Source organism: Melitaea cinxia, chromosome 3, assembly GCF_905220565.1.
Source record: "Melitaea cinxia chromosome 3, ilMelCinx1.1, whole genome shotgun sequence".
In the NCBI taxonomy this organism is placed as follows: domain Eukaryota; kingdom Metazoa; phylum Arthropoda; class Insecta; order Lepidoptera; family Nymphalidae; genus Melitaea; species Melitaea cinxia.
The window spans coordinates 17616052-17633379 of NC_059396.1; positions in this window are offsets into that span (position 1 = coordinate 17616052).

Sequence of the window (17328 nt, forward strand, 5' to 3'; positions counted from 1 at the left end):
AGATTTGTTTAAAGAAACAAAATTCACCTTTTCGTAATATTAGTCCTGATAACTCAAATATATAAAGACACAATATTCGATATCTTGAAATTATCGAAAACAAAATTTGGTTGTACGTAATAACGTTGTGACGTAATTAGATTAAAAATAATTTTAGGATAATTTGACGTTCAATTGGTATGTATCTATAGCATCAAAATAAATAAATTACTATTTCACATAGTTGCTAGAAGCTCATAAAATATATATAGTTTATAAGTGGCATAGAGAGATACGGAAACATAGAACATATTAACAAGAGCCTTAGTTGTTCATTACAAAATGAAACAATGTAAAAGAACTTTCAATTTTATTGAGCGAAACAAATTAACACGATCACTTTTACTTTTGACGGAATCGGTGGCTTGAACGAGAAATTATAAAGTTATATAAAACCTTAAAAGATTATCTATTTTAAACGGAATATTATTATGACGAGAAATAAAAATCAAAAGCAAAAACAAAACTCTTGACAAATTAGGGTTAGCAAAGACATGAAAATGGAACAAACGATATTCATTTTATGTTCCTTAAAATCTTCATGCTATTAAAAAATACAATACAAACCAACGCTTCGCCAAAGAGACCGTTCGTCCACGTGTGCCGGATGTAGCATTGAACGGGACAAAGCCATTTAGCATTTACCTTTGAAGAATTCCCGGTGTAATGCAAAACAAGACCCGTTGTACAGAAAAATCAAGCCACCGTTCCCGCTTACGTAATTCTACGTCGTAAAACCACACATCTAAAGCATAAAATCTGATGGCAATAAATTTCGATGGGTTTTCATTCTGTTTATGTCGTTCTCATTGACGCCGCATTCCCTCGGACGGCGATCGTAAAATCGAAACAGAAGCGATATAAAATGGTAGCAGATGAATATCGAGATGAGGAAACCGCTATTGTATAAGAGACTCACGATCGAAAGGTTCAGCCAGCAGTCTCTTTACTTATTCATGCATACTTGACTACTAATGCACTATCCAAACACCGCTTAGCTCGCATCTAGAATTGGTAATACAGGAATATTTAGTTGGTAAACAACAAAAGAACACACTGTGGATTAAGATATCGTTATTAAATTTTCATAATTTCTAAAGGCTCTTTGGTAACTTCTAATATTTCTTTATTATATTTGTGGTTGGGCTTCAAATAAACGAGTCCAATTGATTTATTTTTGGCGGGTTGAAATTCGACCGCGTCTGCAGACGTATATCAGGATTTTAAAAGCAATGAAAGGAAACACGACAATTTTATTCTTGAAAAAAAAAGAGGTCTTACAATTCCATTCTAATCCCGGTTCCCTTGCGAAAATTTCTTTCAACAGCACAATTCTGACTTTGAGAGCAACTTTTAAGTTTTGTCCAGTAAAGTTTGAGCGCATCTTTAGTGCTATTAATTCGTCTTTTTCGGACTTAAAACGGAATGTCTTAAAGACTTGAGAAATGTTTCTAGACAATAAACTTTCTATCGTTCATCGTTCTTTTCAACTGTAATTTGAAGAAAAAAAAACTTTGTCTCCAGATTCAATCACAAATTTTTTAGTTTCCAAATTTTCACTTAGTAACACTTGCGGTGAAGTTATTTCGGATAATATAACATTACAATCATTATTGGAATAACAATGAATAGCTTTATAAGAAAGATGCAAAAAAATCATAACAATGAAAAATTCAGTAACGTACCTTTATCAGTGAATTGGGCGAGAGTCACCGCAAAGCAGATTGTACAAAGCGAAACGGTTAACGAGCAACACCTGAACATTGTTCATTAAACTGTTTAAATGTTTATTCAACGTAATATATTCATCAGTGGATTCACCATTATTAGATAAATTGGTCTTTTACATATTCTTTAGATGGTCTTTAATTGAGGACCGCGTTCTTTTGCCTTAGAAGATTGCTTGTAATCGTATAGTGAGGGATTTATTTATTTATTTATTTATTTAATTAGAACCACCAACAGAATTGCATGTTTAAAAAATTTACAATTAGATATATGCAAAGGTATTAAGTATATACATGTAATTCCTCTTAAAGGTAGTTACAGCTTGCGCTTTAGACAATTGAGTCATCAGCATCAAAAGATTTTAAACATATAGGATTTAAATTAAAAAAAAATACATACAAAATAAAGAACTAAATACATAACTATTACTATTATAAATTAAGATAAGTAGAGATATTATAGATTGAGAGTTTTATGTGCATCATAGGAAACGTTTGTCCTAAATATCTTTGGAATAACTCTGATAATAATTTTTATACCTATTTTTCTTATTACACATAGGAATTTCTTATATTCTTTCAATAACATAAAAGTATTGTAAATTATTTTTTTTTGTAGTGTAACGCTATCCTGACGAAAGTAAAAGGAGATTGTGAAGCGTTATCCGTTTACTTTAAAAAAAAGTCAGAATACAAATTAATGAAAAAAAAAAAAATCATACGTAAAATAAATTACACTACATAGTATATAACAAAGTCGCTTTCCCCTGTCTGTAAGCTAGATCTTTAAAACTACGCAACGGATTTTGATGCAATTTTCTTTAGAAAATAGAGTGCTTCCAGAGAAAGGTTCATATGTATAATACAAGTATAATATAGTAGAGGAACACTGATAGTTTTAGAGGTTTCTAATGTGATGTCGTAAATAATCACATTTTTTGTGCATATATTATATTTGTTTTATTTTATACTTATTTTATATTTAGTATCAGCATTGTACCCGTGCGAAGCCGGGGCGGGTCGCTAATATAGATAATAAAACAAACCCATTTTTACTATTCGACGGTTCGTGGTAGCGATACATTATTTGAAATGATTGATGGTAAACTGATGCTTTTAAACAAATTTTGTTATCACTAATGCCAAGAGTTTGAAGAAAAAAGTGTTAAAGTTTTAATCTACAACAAACAATATATGGCATTTGTTTCACAAGTTTGTAACGACAAAGAAATATTAGGAAATTGTGTTGAATGCAAGTGCAAACAGGATGAGGAATACGAGAATCTTTTGTCTGAATACCGTGGCATTGAAGTACAGGTATAGTTCGCGTCATGTAAAAAGAACGCTGGCCTTGAAGCTGCGCAGAAGCGATTTATCGGTCTATTTGGTGGTACGGGGTAGGGGGACGGGAGTGTTTATCACTGTCGCATGCTTGCCGGTGTGCTATTGGTTGACAGCGGTTGACAGTTCGACGTCGACTCAAATTATTATCGCGCACAAAAGTTTTAAATTACAAAATTCTCCATTTACTATTTATTTCACTAAAAAACAATTATCAATTTATCATTTTAAACACATAAAAACTATTAAGATACGAATATTGAGAGTACAGATAATTATTATTTTTGAATACGACATTTCAATAACTAAAAAATTTGTTATTGCTTTTGTTTAAAAAAAAAATTGTGATTTTGTAAAGTTATAATTATTATACTTATTTAGTCCGAATTATTCGCACTTGTATTTCTAGTATTTTTTAATGTACCTACCAATAACCATTATACGAAGCCGCGAGTGAAAGCCTAATTAAAAAATAAAACAGTAGTACTTGTGCGCGAGTATACCCATGCGCAAACGCACCCCCTCCAGTTTCTTTCAGCGTTCTTTTTACATGACGCGAACTATAGTCAGGTAGCCGGCCCTTTGGCTCAGACTTAAAAGAACACGGGCTTCGCTGGAATTGAGATTTTTTTAAGCCATGTAGAGGGAATGCATTGATCCATTGTAACAAATATCAAGCAATTATAGCTATTATTTCGTAGCCTAAAGGTTCAGAATTATGCATTGTGTGGTTTTGTATTAAATCGGCTATTGTTGAAAGAATTAAAGGTTATTGATGTTGATGATATAACAAAACTGACGTAACAATGCTTGAACAATAATTTATACCCAATTTGATTTGTATGTGATTCTAATTTTGTTCTTTTCTTGTTTGTTATCATAAATGAAAGAATTATTGGATATATTTTATTGTGTTAAGGACGCGCGTAAGTGAAGAATTGTTAGTAATCAATTATTTTACAAATCGCCCATAAAATTGGTTTAGTTAGATTTGTTTTGGATGACTCACTTTTAATTTACAATATAAAATATAACTTTGCAATAATATATACACTCCTGTATATACCCCTATAATATATATACCCCTGACACCCTTCAGGCCTTACGGACAAAACACCTTCCAGCTCCAGTAAACCCATTTTTTCTCGACCCACCAACAGCAGGGCAAGTATGCCTTCAAATTCAAAACAAAGATGTTACGGATGCCATTTTATCATCTAAACCAGGCTTGGCTGCAGGTTTGGATGGAATATCACCCCAACATTTGAAAGACTTAACTTCGCTTTCTGTGGGAGATGCAAGCGAGCAACTTGTAAATTCGATCACAAAATTAATCAATTCAATATATAGATATATATGTCTGTATGTCCTTTATAGAATCGTAAACTATGTATTTGATCATGGCATGATCTTCAATAAAGTGTTGTGCATTTGCCCACAAACGTTTCTTAGTTGGTACGACCAAAAAAAAACGCTTGCAGGCTAGTTATTTATTACAAGAACATCTAAAATATGTATACGTCCAGTACATATGTCTTTAAATTATTATCTAAAAACATTTGCTCGTATAATTTGCAGATACTGTATTTAATATTTACAAAAGCATATACATACATACACGTATTTGGTCTCGCGCAATTTGCAAATTAAGCAATTGATTTACTACTAATCTTAAATTTCTCGAAGGTTACCTGTTCGGATGAAAGTTACGTGATAATTTCGGAGACGACAATACATTTTACACCCATGTCCCTTCTATTGAACTGTGGCACCTCGCCGATCTATTGTTCTGAACCAATTTCGCTTTAGAGAAGTTTTCTTTGTGCTGCAAAGAGCTGCTTTGACGATAAGGGTGCAAATTATTTGCTGTAATGGAACTCCTTGAAAAGACGGGATAAAAATAAAAACTAAGGATAAAGTGTTTACTACATTTTGTAGTGATTAAAACGATCACAGCTTTAGCGATAAAATGCGCTTTTCTAATACCCTTTGAGCACTAAGAATTTTACCATTTTTTAATATTAGGAATTTTATGCATAGTTTATTTTTGTAGTTATTATTTGTTAACTCCACTCGAAAAGTTGATGAAATTAAGTCAAATTAAAAGAAGAAATTTTGAAGTGATCGAGCATTAAAAAATTTTGGGTTGACGTCACAAAATGATAAAATTTTTCTTGAAGTATCGTCGAAAACACGACACATTTAGTAACAGCTGATAACGCATGAACGGTACCACCGTTATCATTTATCAATTTATGACTCCGTACGACTTGCAAATTCGTAAATTGACGATATAGACTCAGAATATAATGTTGGAAATTTATAGCAGTATCGATGTCGTGCCATCCACGATGTCTCGTGAAGGCGTCCTCCACACGATCGCCGCCGGCGGGAATGGGCTGAGACTGAAATTTTTCTCCATTGTACGACGATATTTACGCGATAATACTGCTCCCAAGAAGTGTTGTTTTCCTGTGGTGAGCAAGGTTGTCCTTGAGAGGTAGGAGGTAAGGTCGGCTACGTGTTTGCAATGCTTCTGGTCTTGTAGGTGTCTTAGGATACGGTAACTACAGGTGGTGAATGCTTTAGGTGGTGAATGCTAGCGCGACCCCATCTCGCCCCACCCAGGCGGACGACTGCTCACACGTGGCAGTTTTTTAGTCAGTAGGAGTCTGACATAACCTGGCCACCATAGCATAAACTGGCGTCCCCGCGCCGTAGGGTATCCATGATGGATTTTCCCCACGTAAAAAAAAAAAATACGGTTATAGTGCAAAAAGAGCTATTCGCGACATTGATGTTAGAACATTATCTTAGAGCTCGACTTTCCGTGTGGGATGTTTTTCATAAGGTAAGACATATTAACAATGGCGTCACAATATATTTATAACAATAATTATATATATACACAGAAGAATATCGATTGTTTGCTATAAATAGTAATAACTGCAGAATAAACACGAGAAGTACAAAATACTAACTCCAAGTTTCCGACCCTGCACAATAAACGCCTCTTTTCTGGGTTTATTCGCATGTGGGGTATAATAAAAGCCCACAAACGATTTTGCATTTGTCTGAGAATAAATTTAAAGTATGTATTGAAATTAAATTAATATTTGAAGTTTCATATTTGTTTCAGGATTACGTAAATGATAGATATAAGATAATAAAAGAAAAGAAATAAAAATTATACTTGTATTAATTTATCAATAATTAAAAAAGATTTACCACCGGAATGTAGATTCTGCACAGAATAATAAGAGGAGATTTAAGAGTTATTTAAAAAAAACGAAGTATATTTTGTTATATTAAATTAAATTATAATTTATTTATTGTAATGAAACAGAAAGATTTGCATATTTATTATTTATCAATACAAAATCAAAATTCGAAATGTATCAAACAAAACAGGAAAAAAAGTCTTGTTTTATTCTTATTTTATTAGACTTTCTAGCATCATTTCATGAACAATAATCAACAAAATCCGACGCAAGCAATGCAAACGCGCCCTAACCTACACAGGGTACCCTCACCACCGCCGCGGGCTACCCGCCCCGACGGCACGCTCGCCCTATGCAAATACGCGACCTCTCCAATTGACTATCATTTTCCTATACTACGTGGAGCCAGTGTGACCTATGATATCCATATAAAATAATAATTATATAAACATTCTACGATTTACCTAAATTTTTTATTATAATTCTCATAAACTTTGTAAAAACCGTTAGGTATTCTGAGAATCTATTATCTAAATATACTAATCTTTTATAGTACAAGAATTTTATTAAATTAGAATTTTATAGTATAAGAGTTTTATATACTTTTTAAAATGATGATTAAAAAGTGTTTTTCATTCATATATTGTTAAAAAGATCTATATTTAGAAATTGTAATATTGTACGTACTCTTTGACGTACGGCGGGTAGACCTATAAGAGTAAATATCAACAGTAAAACTAATAGTTTAGGAATCAAAATTGCGACATAATTTGAACGGCTGTCGTACTACATCGGAAAGGTTATTTAACTGAAATGATGCTGTCCAAATGTTTTGACTATATCGTCATCACGCAAGCGGCTAAAATAAGAATTCGAAATATAAGTGTCTAAAACAAAAAATAAAAAATAAAAAAAAAAACGTAAAACCTTTTTTATTAATCTCTACTCCTTTTTTTCAGAAAGAACGGTCGTTGTGTATTTTTTTTTTTTTTTGTTTCAAACGCTATATCCATAAAACTTTTATTATTTGTACTTTTTACGGTATCCGTGATTTTGTTTTGTTTACCAACAGCCCTTAAGGTCGAATTACACTAAATCCATTTTTTAGAGACAGCTGCTCGTTGTGACCATGACTTTTTCAATCTATCGATTGTGTAATAAAAATTTGACGGTTATTTTTGTCATAATTCCTCAGATGATAGAGATTTTTATACTGCTATTTTTATTAAATTTCGAAGCTATTATATTTATTATAACAAAAAATTGAGGTACTTCTTTAAATGGTAGATGTCGTCGACAACAAATACGTAGAATATGATTCAAAATCAACGTGACATTTTACGCGTATAATGTATATTATAAATCGTATTGTACAGTATTGTAACAGCTTGCGTATGTTTTGTTATTGGATAATATATTTTGTTTAATAAGAGAATCGAATAAAACTCAAACAAAACTTAGTAAATGAAACGTTCATTGTGAATTGGCATGCATTAATATGTTTAAAAAATATTTTTTGAATCAAACGGTTTGTCTTAAGTTTACCTAAAGTTTAACATTCGTAAATTCTTAAGTTTTTTAGATACAACGTGTTTAAAATTTGTATCCTCTAGATAAGCAGTCAATTTTATATTTATTGTATGTCCCAAAATTATTCTCCTCCTTTTTTTTGGAAACGGATAAAAATCAGATAAATATGTCAAACTATAAAAATTCTCAATAATAAACGAACTTTAACAAAAGAATAAAAACAAAACCATAATACAAATGGTTTATAAATGTAAATGTTATAAATTTTCTTTTAAGAATATATTCCATAGACGCTTAGGATCAAATAGGCGATCTCACGGAGTCTGATATTTCTGAGTAAGGCGCATAACTCGGCAGGTAACACCGCGCCTGTGGCGGGCTTTGTACTGACACAGGGTTGACACTGCTCTTCACATAAATATATTATTTATTTCTTGATTGAACTGTAGCGTGACATTTCGTATTCATTGGTATGTGTCAATAGTCAGTCTTTCTAGGATAAGAAATAATTTTTGTATCAGATTTTGAATATTAGTAAAATGTTAACAACACTTTTCTGCCTACACTTAAATATGCGTGAGATTACGCGGTTCACAAACATGTACATTGTACAACCCATACATAAACGTCCAAAACAAACAAAACGTCTACATAAACAGTCATAAATTTGATTGGTAAGATTCTACTTTATAATCGTAGAATAGGTAAGTGTCTTTTAAAAGAGTGTACAAAATCTCCTTACTCTTAATTTATTTCCACATTCTTTCAATATACATATAAAACTATATTTATTAAATACCTAAATATTTTCAAACTAAACTATTATTAAAATATTTGTCTAGCCCGTTGGCGTAGTTTGTAGTGGTCCTACTTTCTGCTCCGGGGGTTGTGGTCTCGATTCCCGCCGCAGTCTTGATATTTGTATTTATTTATATGTGTATGATTTCTATGTATATTTATTTTTAAAAATCAGTGTGCTTTAGACCACACGACTGAAGTAATACTTCTTTAGCTCCTACAGTAATATACAAATTGTAACTCTCTCTCTATCTTCACTAACTTATGTCTCCCTCTCTTTTCGTAACGTTCTCGTCACGCATTTACCAGCTTACTACGCGTAAAGAAGTTTCACTTAAAAATATTTAGTCTATTTCAATCGGTTGTTACCTACAACACAAGCATTAAGTTGCTTACTATAGGAGCAGACGACACGGTCGCCTGGTCCCGTGTGTGTTAATGTGTTATATTTATATATGATTTTATTTATTAAAACGACCGCAGGAGGTGGATAAAGTTATAACTACATACGAAGTTTTTATTCAATTGTAAACATAGGTCGGAGCTTCAATTTTGTATTGGCAGATAAGCAAACACATCTCATAATTTCTTTCACAACATACAAAACGATGTGCTTACTTTCGTTGCTCAAATTTGAACTCCTAAACTTCATGATAAAGATCCTTTTGACTAGCCCGTTGGCGTAGTTTGTAGTGCTTTCTGCTTCGAGGTGTAATATAAATATTTCTGTATTATTTATAAGTATTTTGACGACGCGTTAGCGCAGCGGTAATAGCACTAGCTGTTGCACTGGCGGTCGCGGGTTCGATTCCCGCTTACGACAGACATTTGTATCGACCATGTAGATGTTAGTCGTGGTCTGGGCGTTGTTTTTGTGTATTGTATGTGTTTCGGGACCCCCAAAACAGGAGAAAATCCTTTCTTATTCTTAAAGTATGTTTATCGAAAAAAAAAAATGTAGCTATACCAGTCGACTGTTACCTATGACACGAGCGTTAAGTTGCTTACTTTAGGAACAGATGACCGTGTGTGTTTTGTGTAAATATTTATTTACCATCCTACTTTAAAATTTAATGTTCAAAATAAAATGAAGTACAAATTTTGACCGAGACAGCCCTGTACTGTATAATTCTAACTACTTATGATGTTGTTGAAGTTTGATTTAATATTAGTTTGATAAGGAGTATAATTCTAATGGGGTGCTCGTGGTTGGTCACGTCTTCTCGAGGGTGTTATTTTATCGTAAAGTATCTTAGAACTAGCTTTCTGTTTGAAAACTATCAAACTATTTACAATATCGTACACTCTGTTTTCGCTTTGTTCGTTGTTTTTATTGTTAGTCTTACCTTTTATGGAAAAAACTCTTTAAACATTAAAGATTACTCTGATTCGATTGTATTTTACTGTGACCACTACTCCGAAGACGCGTTGGTGCAACTGTTACAGCGCTGGTTTGTTTGTGGCTGTTGCGTTGGCGGTTATGGGTATGATCCCCGCACATGACAAACATTTTTATTGGCCATACAGATATTTGCCGTGGTCTGGGTGTTTGTGCAGTCCTTGTGAGACTCCCAACCGTGCCTCGGAGAGCATGTTAGGCCGTCGGTCTCGGTTGTTATCATGTACACGTACATGAAAATATCCGCCAACCAGCATTGGAGCAGCGTGGTGGATTAAGCTCTGATCTTTCATTCAGGGGTATTAAACGCTGAAGCGACTTTACTGTGTTATAATTACCGAAATAAAGCTTTGTGCAAAAGTTTTTTACCATTAGCAGATACTTAAATAATATTTTTGAGGTCAGATAGTATTTTTGGAATAAAAAATCTTATAAAAAATGTGTTTTATTAATAAGTAGCTGTGCCTCGCAGTTTCAACCGCGTTATTTTAAGAAAAATCTATAATATAAAAATGAGTCGCTGAATGTGTTGCTAAGCGCAAAACTCGAGAACGGTTGGACCGATTTCGCTAATTCTTTTTTTAAAATATTCCTTGAAGTACGAGGATGGTTCTTACGGAGAGAAAAATTCTAAAAAAAAAAATTAAAATTTCCTGAAAAAGTCTAAAAACAACACTTTTCTATACTCCCATACAAAAGATTTGTGATAATACTTAAAAGTCACTGTTAGGTGATACGAAGTTCGCCGGGTCAGCTAGTACTAAAATAAAAAAACACTTTTGGTGTACATTAAGAATAAATAAATAAATAAATAAACAAACTCTGCAGCTTTATAATTTTATTATGTTCATATTTATTAAGATTATATTTAAAAATGAATGTTGTTGATTGTTACTGCAATAGTATACCGATGCTTAACTTCGACGTTTCTAAGCACGCAGCCCATTTGACCGACAAAACAAAGGAAAATAAAACTCTTTTCACATCACGAGTAATAAAAACAAACATTTATATATAAGCGTTACAACTGAAATCGGAATACATTAAGTAACTAAAGATTTATGTAAAAGGCTACTTAGGAAGGATGCCCTTGGCATTTAATGTGTACTCGGAGGACTTGTTACATATTTCACAACTGAGCAGTTTCGTAAACAAAACGTTGCTACGGATAATATTTCCCGTTTGACCGTTTCGTTACCTTTTTTTGACCGACTTTAAAAAAGGAGGATTTTCTCAATTCGACTGTATTTTTTTTTATGTATGTGACATCAGAACTTTTGACTGGGTGGACCGATTTCGACAATTCTTTTTTAATCGAAAACGGTGATGTGTGTCGTTTGGTCCCATTTAGATGTATTTGAGATCTAACAACTACTTTTCGAGTTATATCTAATAATGCGTTTTTACTTGACGTTTTATTATACCACATAACTTTTTACTGGACGTACCGATTTTGATAATTCTTTTTTTGTTGGAAAGGAGATATCCCTAGTTTGGTACTATGATAAGGAAACCAGGATTTGATGATGGGATCCCAGAGAAATTGAGGGAAGCTCTCGAAAATCCGCATAACTTTTTGCTGGGTGTACCGATTTTGGTAATTTTTAATTTAATCGATAGCTGATGTTTATCATGTGGTCACATTTAAATTTTGTCGAGACCTGATAACAACTTTTTGAGTAATCTTTGATAACGCGTAGTTACTTGACTATTTTTTCGTCGATCTACGTTGTATTACTTGTCGATGTAATTGAAGTCGGTTTTTTTTTCGTTTGCGAGCAAATACAATTATGTAATTACATATCTCGTTATCATTTTTATTTTACTTAATATGACGTGTTTACGTGGTTTCAAGAGTCACACTAGTACAATATTTATCAAAATATAAATCAAATAGTGTTTTAAAGTAAAACTTCTTTGCGCATGCTTGACTTGGGGAGTAAGCTGGTGAATGCGTGACGAGAGTGTTACGAAAAGTGTGATCGGTGAGGCGAACGGAAGTTGAGAGGGAGATATAAGTTAGATGGAGCTAAAGAAGTTTTAATTCAGTCGTGAGTTTTAAAGCACACTCGTTTTTTTATGTTTGTTATGTACTAATTACGAACGGTTTAATTTATTATTATAAGTTCTAAGACAAAATTTATATATAATTAAAAAAACGATAATTAAAATAATTTGTATATAAGAAATTTGGTTTATTATCTTTAATTATACACTTACATATGCAAAATATATATATATATTTGCAAACAGTCTCTCTAACTCTAAATTTACTCGTAATTAGTCCCTTGATACTCCTGTGAATTTTCGGTATTTCCTGCGATTTTGGGCTTGGTAACGCCCACGTGATACGTCGCGCCAACGCCATGAAAAGTAACCCAGTATACACGGACAAAGTGGATTTCAAATGGACGAAATAACTAAATATAATTGTAACTAATACGTACATAAAATATGATAGATATTTGATAGCGGTTCAATATAAAACTGAAGATTTAGCTTTTCAGTAGTTTCAAAGGTCTCGTGTAATTCAAGAAATATTGACGAAGTCTGTATTAAAATGGCCTGCACTTGTTGTCTACTGAATACGTTAATAGTGAATGAAGATAATTGACATTTTGTGAGTTAGAGTTACTAGAAAGGTAATTTTAAAAATACTGCCCCATTAGATAACATTTCAACAACGGCTTATAGATTATAACGTCTGCTTTCATACACACTCACACACACACACACACACAATTCAGCCTATCGCAATCCACTGTTGGACATAGGCCTTCACAAGTTCTCGCCAAAAATGGCGTGAACTCATGTGTGTTGTTCATAGTCACCACGCTAGGCAGGCGGGTTGGTGACCGTAGGGCTGGGTTTGTCGAGCCGAAGACGCTGCTGCCTGTCTTCGATCTGTGTATTTCAAAGCCAGCAGTTGGATAGTAATAAATAATAATAATGTTGACGGTTTCTAAGAGATATTCATTTGTTTACACAATTTGTCAACTTTGTCAGGGTGAAACAAAATTTGCAGATTCACGGATATATTATAGAAAAGAAAATTTTAAATACATTCCTAAGCTTAATTAGAGATGTATCTACGGTTGGATCACTATTAACTAGTCTAACCGCTACTAATACCAACAATATCTTCAGATATCAGTTGCTTGATAATCAGTGTAATATGTTTATTATATATTCATTAAGTAAGTGATGAAATATACGGTGATTTGAGCAATATCTTAAGCACTACGGAACTCTAAGTTAACCCGTATATATTCAATGAGAGAAATACATCCCAAGAAATACATCCCACATCCTCATTAGCAATACAATCAAGCCGGGGCGAGAGAAAATTTTCCTCTTCGGGTGAACTCTGGTTGTCTCGCATAAGCGGGATAGTGCGCCTTCACAATCTTTAAAGAAAAAAAAAAACGTAGGTAGGTGCTTTATTGTGCAATTGCTTTGTTATGCTAAATTAAATAAAATAAAAAATGTTTTCTTTTTTTAAAAATTTCATCGTCATCGTAAAATTCTAATTAATTTTGAAAATAAATAAATAATTATTATTTTAACTGTTTTATTAAAATAAAGTGCAATGTTTTCTTTAGATTTCCAATTTCCCTACGTCTGGGAGGTCAGTTCAAGGTGAATAAATTTTAAAGTTTTATCCAAGTACTGACACTAAGTACAAAGCTAGGACTAAAACGATATATCCAAAAGTCGATTATTACCAAATCGTACATGAACATGAAAAAATCTCAAAGCTAAGTACGGTCGGTGGGAAAGATAAAAGGAGTAATTTTGCAAGTATAGATATAGCTAATAAACACGGTAATATAGGAAAAAATCTAACTTTTTTACATTAGTTCTAAAAACAATACAGATAATAACATTTAAGAGAATATATTTTATAAACGAAATGGTTATTTTTTATTGTACCATAAAAGTTTATGAGAGAGAACACGAAATAAAAAACTTGGATAATTTCAGTGAAGCTTATGTTTAAAAGCAATGTTTTATAATATAAATACGGTATATTCTTACTTGGCTAATTCATTTAAACGGTTTGGCTAATTAATTTATTTAGCTAAGCTATAATATTTAGTCATATCGATGACAGAATTTTGAGGTACCTTGAACGAAAATTGTGTTAATATGTAGCTGAAAAATCAGGGTTCCAAATATTCCAAAAAAAAAGTTATGCGCTTAACATGCATTTAAGGTGACATTATTAATCTATTAAAATCATCTCATGAGCCCAGTTTGTATGTGAACACCTAACCAAGCCGCATAGTGCAGGCTTCTGAATACTCTACAAATCCTGGAAAGTTCCGAATTGAGTGGCTGTACCACCTCACAAAAGTTTGACAGATTTACAAACACGGGAATATCCGACTCGACCAGATCTGGTTTCAGCAGTTATTAGCATATTTCATTTGCTTAGAAACTTGGTTAGAGTGTTTTTAGTTTCTTTTATTCTTTATTGAGGGTTTTAAATTTTATGTAACTATTTCTGAATGTTATTTGTATTTGAATCATCTGTAGCTTTATATTTTTACGATATTTGACTGAGGTACACATTATTACATTCAGAATATCTTACCTTCTTAAGGTAAGAATCAATAGGACAAAATTTTATGATAATGAGGAAAGCTTAGACTACTTACAAGGTTACTCGATCTGTTTTGAAAAAAAGTGTTTTTGCATTAGTCCACATTTTAGTTGAATAAGTGCCAAAAATTATGCTTCAACGAAAATATATTGAGCAGTAACTAGATGCAAAACACATGAGTTCACGTTATTTTTGGCGTGAGCTTGTGGAGGCCTATGTCCAGCAGTGGACTATATGGGCTGTAATGATGATGATGATGATGAACTAGATGATCAATTTGGCGAATATCTAACGCTTGAATTTGAAATGGAAAAAATAATGGAGTCATAATAATACCTATAGAATTTTGACGGCTTAATACACTTTTAATGGGAACGAAACTGTGTTGATATGTGGTTTATATCAATTGGCACCGTTTGGCATGTGAAGTGAATTACTGCCAGGAAACCTACTCAGAATGAACACTACACTTTTATAAACAAATACATCACAATTATACAATAATTCCCATATCGCTACAGTTGGCAATAATCGTAGCTTAGTTGCAGATTGTTTGGCTACAATATATTATCCAATCTCTAGAAGCTTTATCTCTCTTTTTTGTAAAAGTCAATTTAATTTCATGTCAAAACTTCAATTGCGGAATGAAATACGAAACTTGAAATATATTCGGGCGGACGGGATTAAGCAATAACGAAGGCGTCGTACGTTTACTTTTCATCGCGGTTCCTTGCATGCATGCATATGGAGAATTTATTGCACCGCGGGATTAAATCACGTCGCATCGGGCTCAGTGGGTGATATGCATGAAATTAGGTAATCGCAGTGGATATGACAGACGCAGAACTGTGTGCTTGGTATAGTTATACCCACAGCATGAAGGTTTTATTAAGTTATTAAATTTTCAATTTCGTAAGTGGGTGGAGGTTTCTGCTTCTTATAGTTTATACTTTACTACAGGACATAACAATTATTATTGATTACAAAAATTGATATTTACACCACAATGGGCCATGGTGGTAAGTGATCGTGAAAGCTTAAAAAATATGTTGTAAAAAAGTTTACTTATATATCTTTTAGTTTAGTTAAGCTCAGAGTATATAATGAAAAAGTGTGTCAATTACATTTCATGACAAAATACATATTATTTGAATTTATTTTCGTTCATTCATAAAAGGATAACATTATTGAAATTAAGTTAAGTGCTTCTAAGTTCTAACAAATTAAGTCTTAACCACATTTACGTAATAGGAAAATTAAAATTAGTAGAGAAACAACTTGATTACACAAAGAGAGAATATGAATTATCAAAACAAAAGAAGCGTATTATAAAACTATTCAAATTAGTGTTGCCGAAAGAACCGCAAACATTTGTCAACTTGACCACAATCTCAGCATCTAATTACAATATTACATCTATTACAATAAACTCTATTGCAAACTTCATAAGTGTCACAATCGAATAATATATCTTATCTCAGAGAAACGTAGGTATTTGTGTCGAGAGCAATTGACACCTAACCCTGAGATCTAGTGAAGCTAGCCAAAAATTTAATTACAACCTTATCAATAGCATTTAGAGTGTATTTTAGATTGGCGAATGTGTTGAACCGCAAACGGACGTCGTTTAACGCTTAAGTTCAACTTCGAAGATTAAGGCTCACCGCTCACTGGATGTGCAGCTTTGCTATAATTGCTTACGCAGATGTAACTTAGTTTATAGACATTAAATAGCAACTATATTGTTACACTGTAGTACAGGTTACCAAACTTTAAAGCCTTATGGCCATACTGATTTTTTCAGTGTGTTCCAAGGTCCAAAATAGTTTTAATTTTTCTATCCTTAACTATAATTTATTATATGAAGCATATTATATAGGTTAGACATTAAAGCTACGTTTTCAGCGTCATCATTACTGTCGTTGAGTTTTGGCTGTCACGGGCAGGATTTGGCCGGCCAGCCGTAGTTTGGAGACTACTGCTGTAGTATCCTGCTAGCGTTTCGCTGATAAGCAAAGTTTAGTACTACATGGCTTTATTGTAAGCTGATGAAATATCATCTTATTGGGCTCAATAGTCAGTCTAAGATTCAAATTTTTTACTGTGTGCATCATGAAAATCTTATAAACTCTCACAATGTCAAAATTATTTTGCACAGTCTACTACGTCTTTTGTAATTTTATATATTTTATATATATATTTAATTCAATCACGGTTGGAATTTGGAGTTGCGGGGCCGCGAATATCGGAAGTGGCATAAAAAAGGGCTATGACACAGGAGCTTCTTTATACGACCAAAAAAAATCTTTTGTAATTTTTACTTAGACAAACTTAAAATTATTTGACAGCGATGACTTTAAGTGGATCGTAAGTCCTAAGTCACCTAATGTGTTCTGTAGCTTGTTCACCATTTGGATAGATACTAAGACGTGTGAATTTAGTGAAACGTTCCAGAGGGTCTTTTTCAAATACCTAAGCTGGAAGAGAAATTGCTTTCAACTACTTCTATTCAATTATCGCTAGCTCATGTTATCGTCCTGTTTATTGTTATAAAAGTTTCTGATATATTTTTTTTTTACCAAAAAACCCAAAATCAGTGAGATATTTCAGTTCATTAATAAAATGTGCAAAAATACAGGTACTAGTTACTTTGAATCCAGTGGTTGT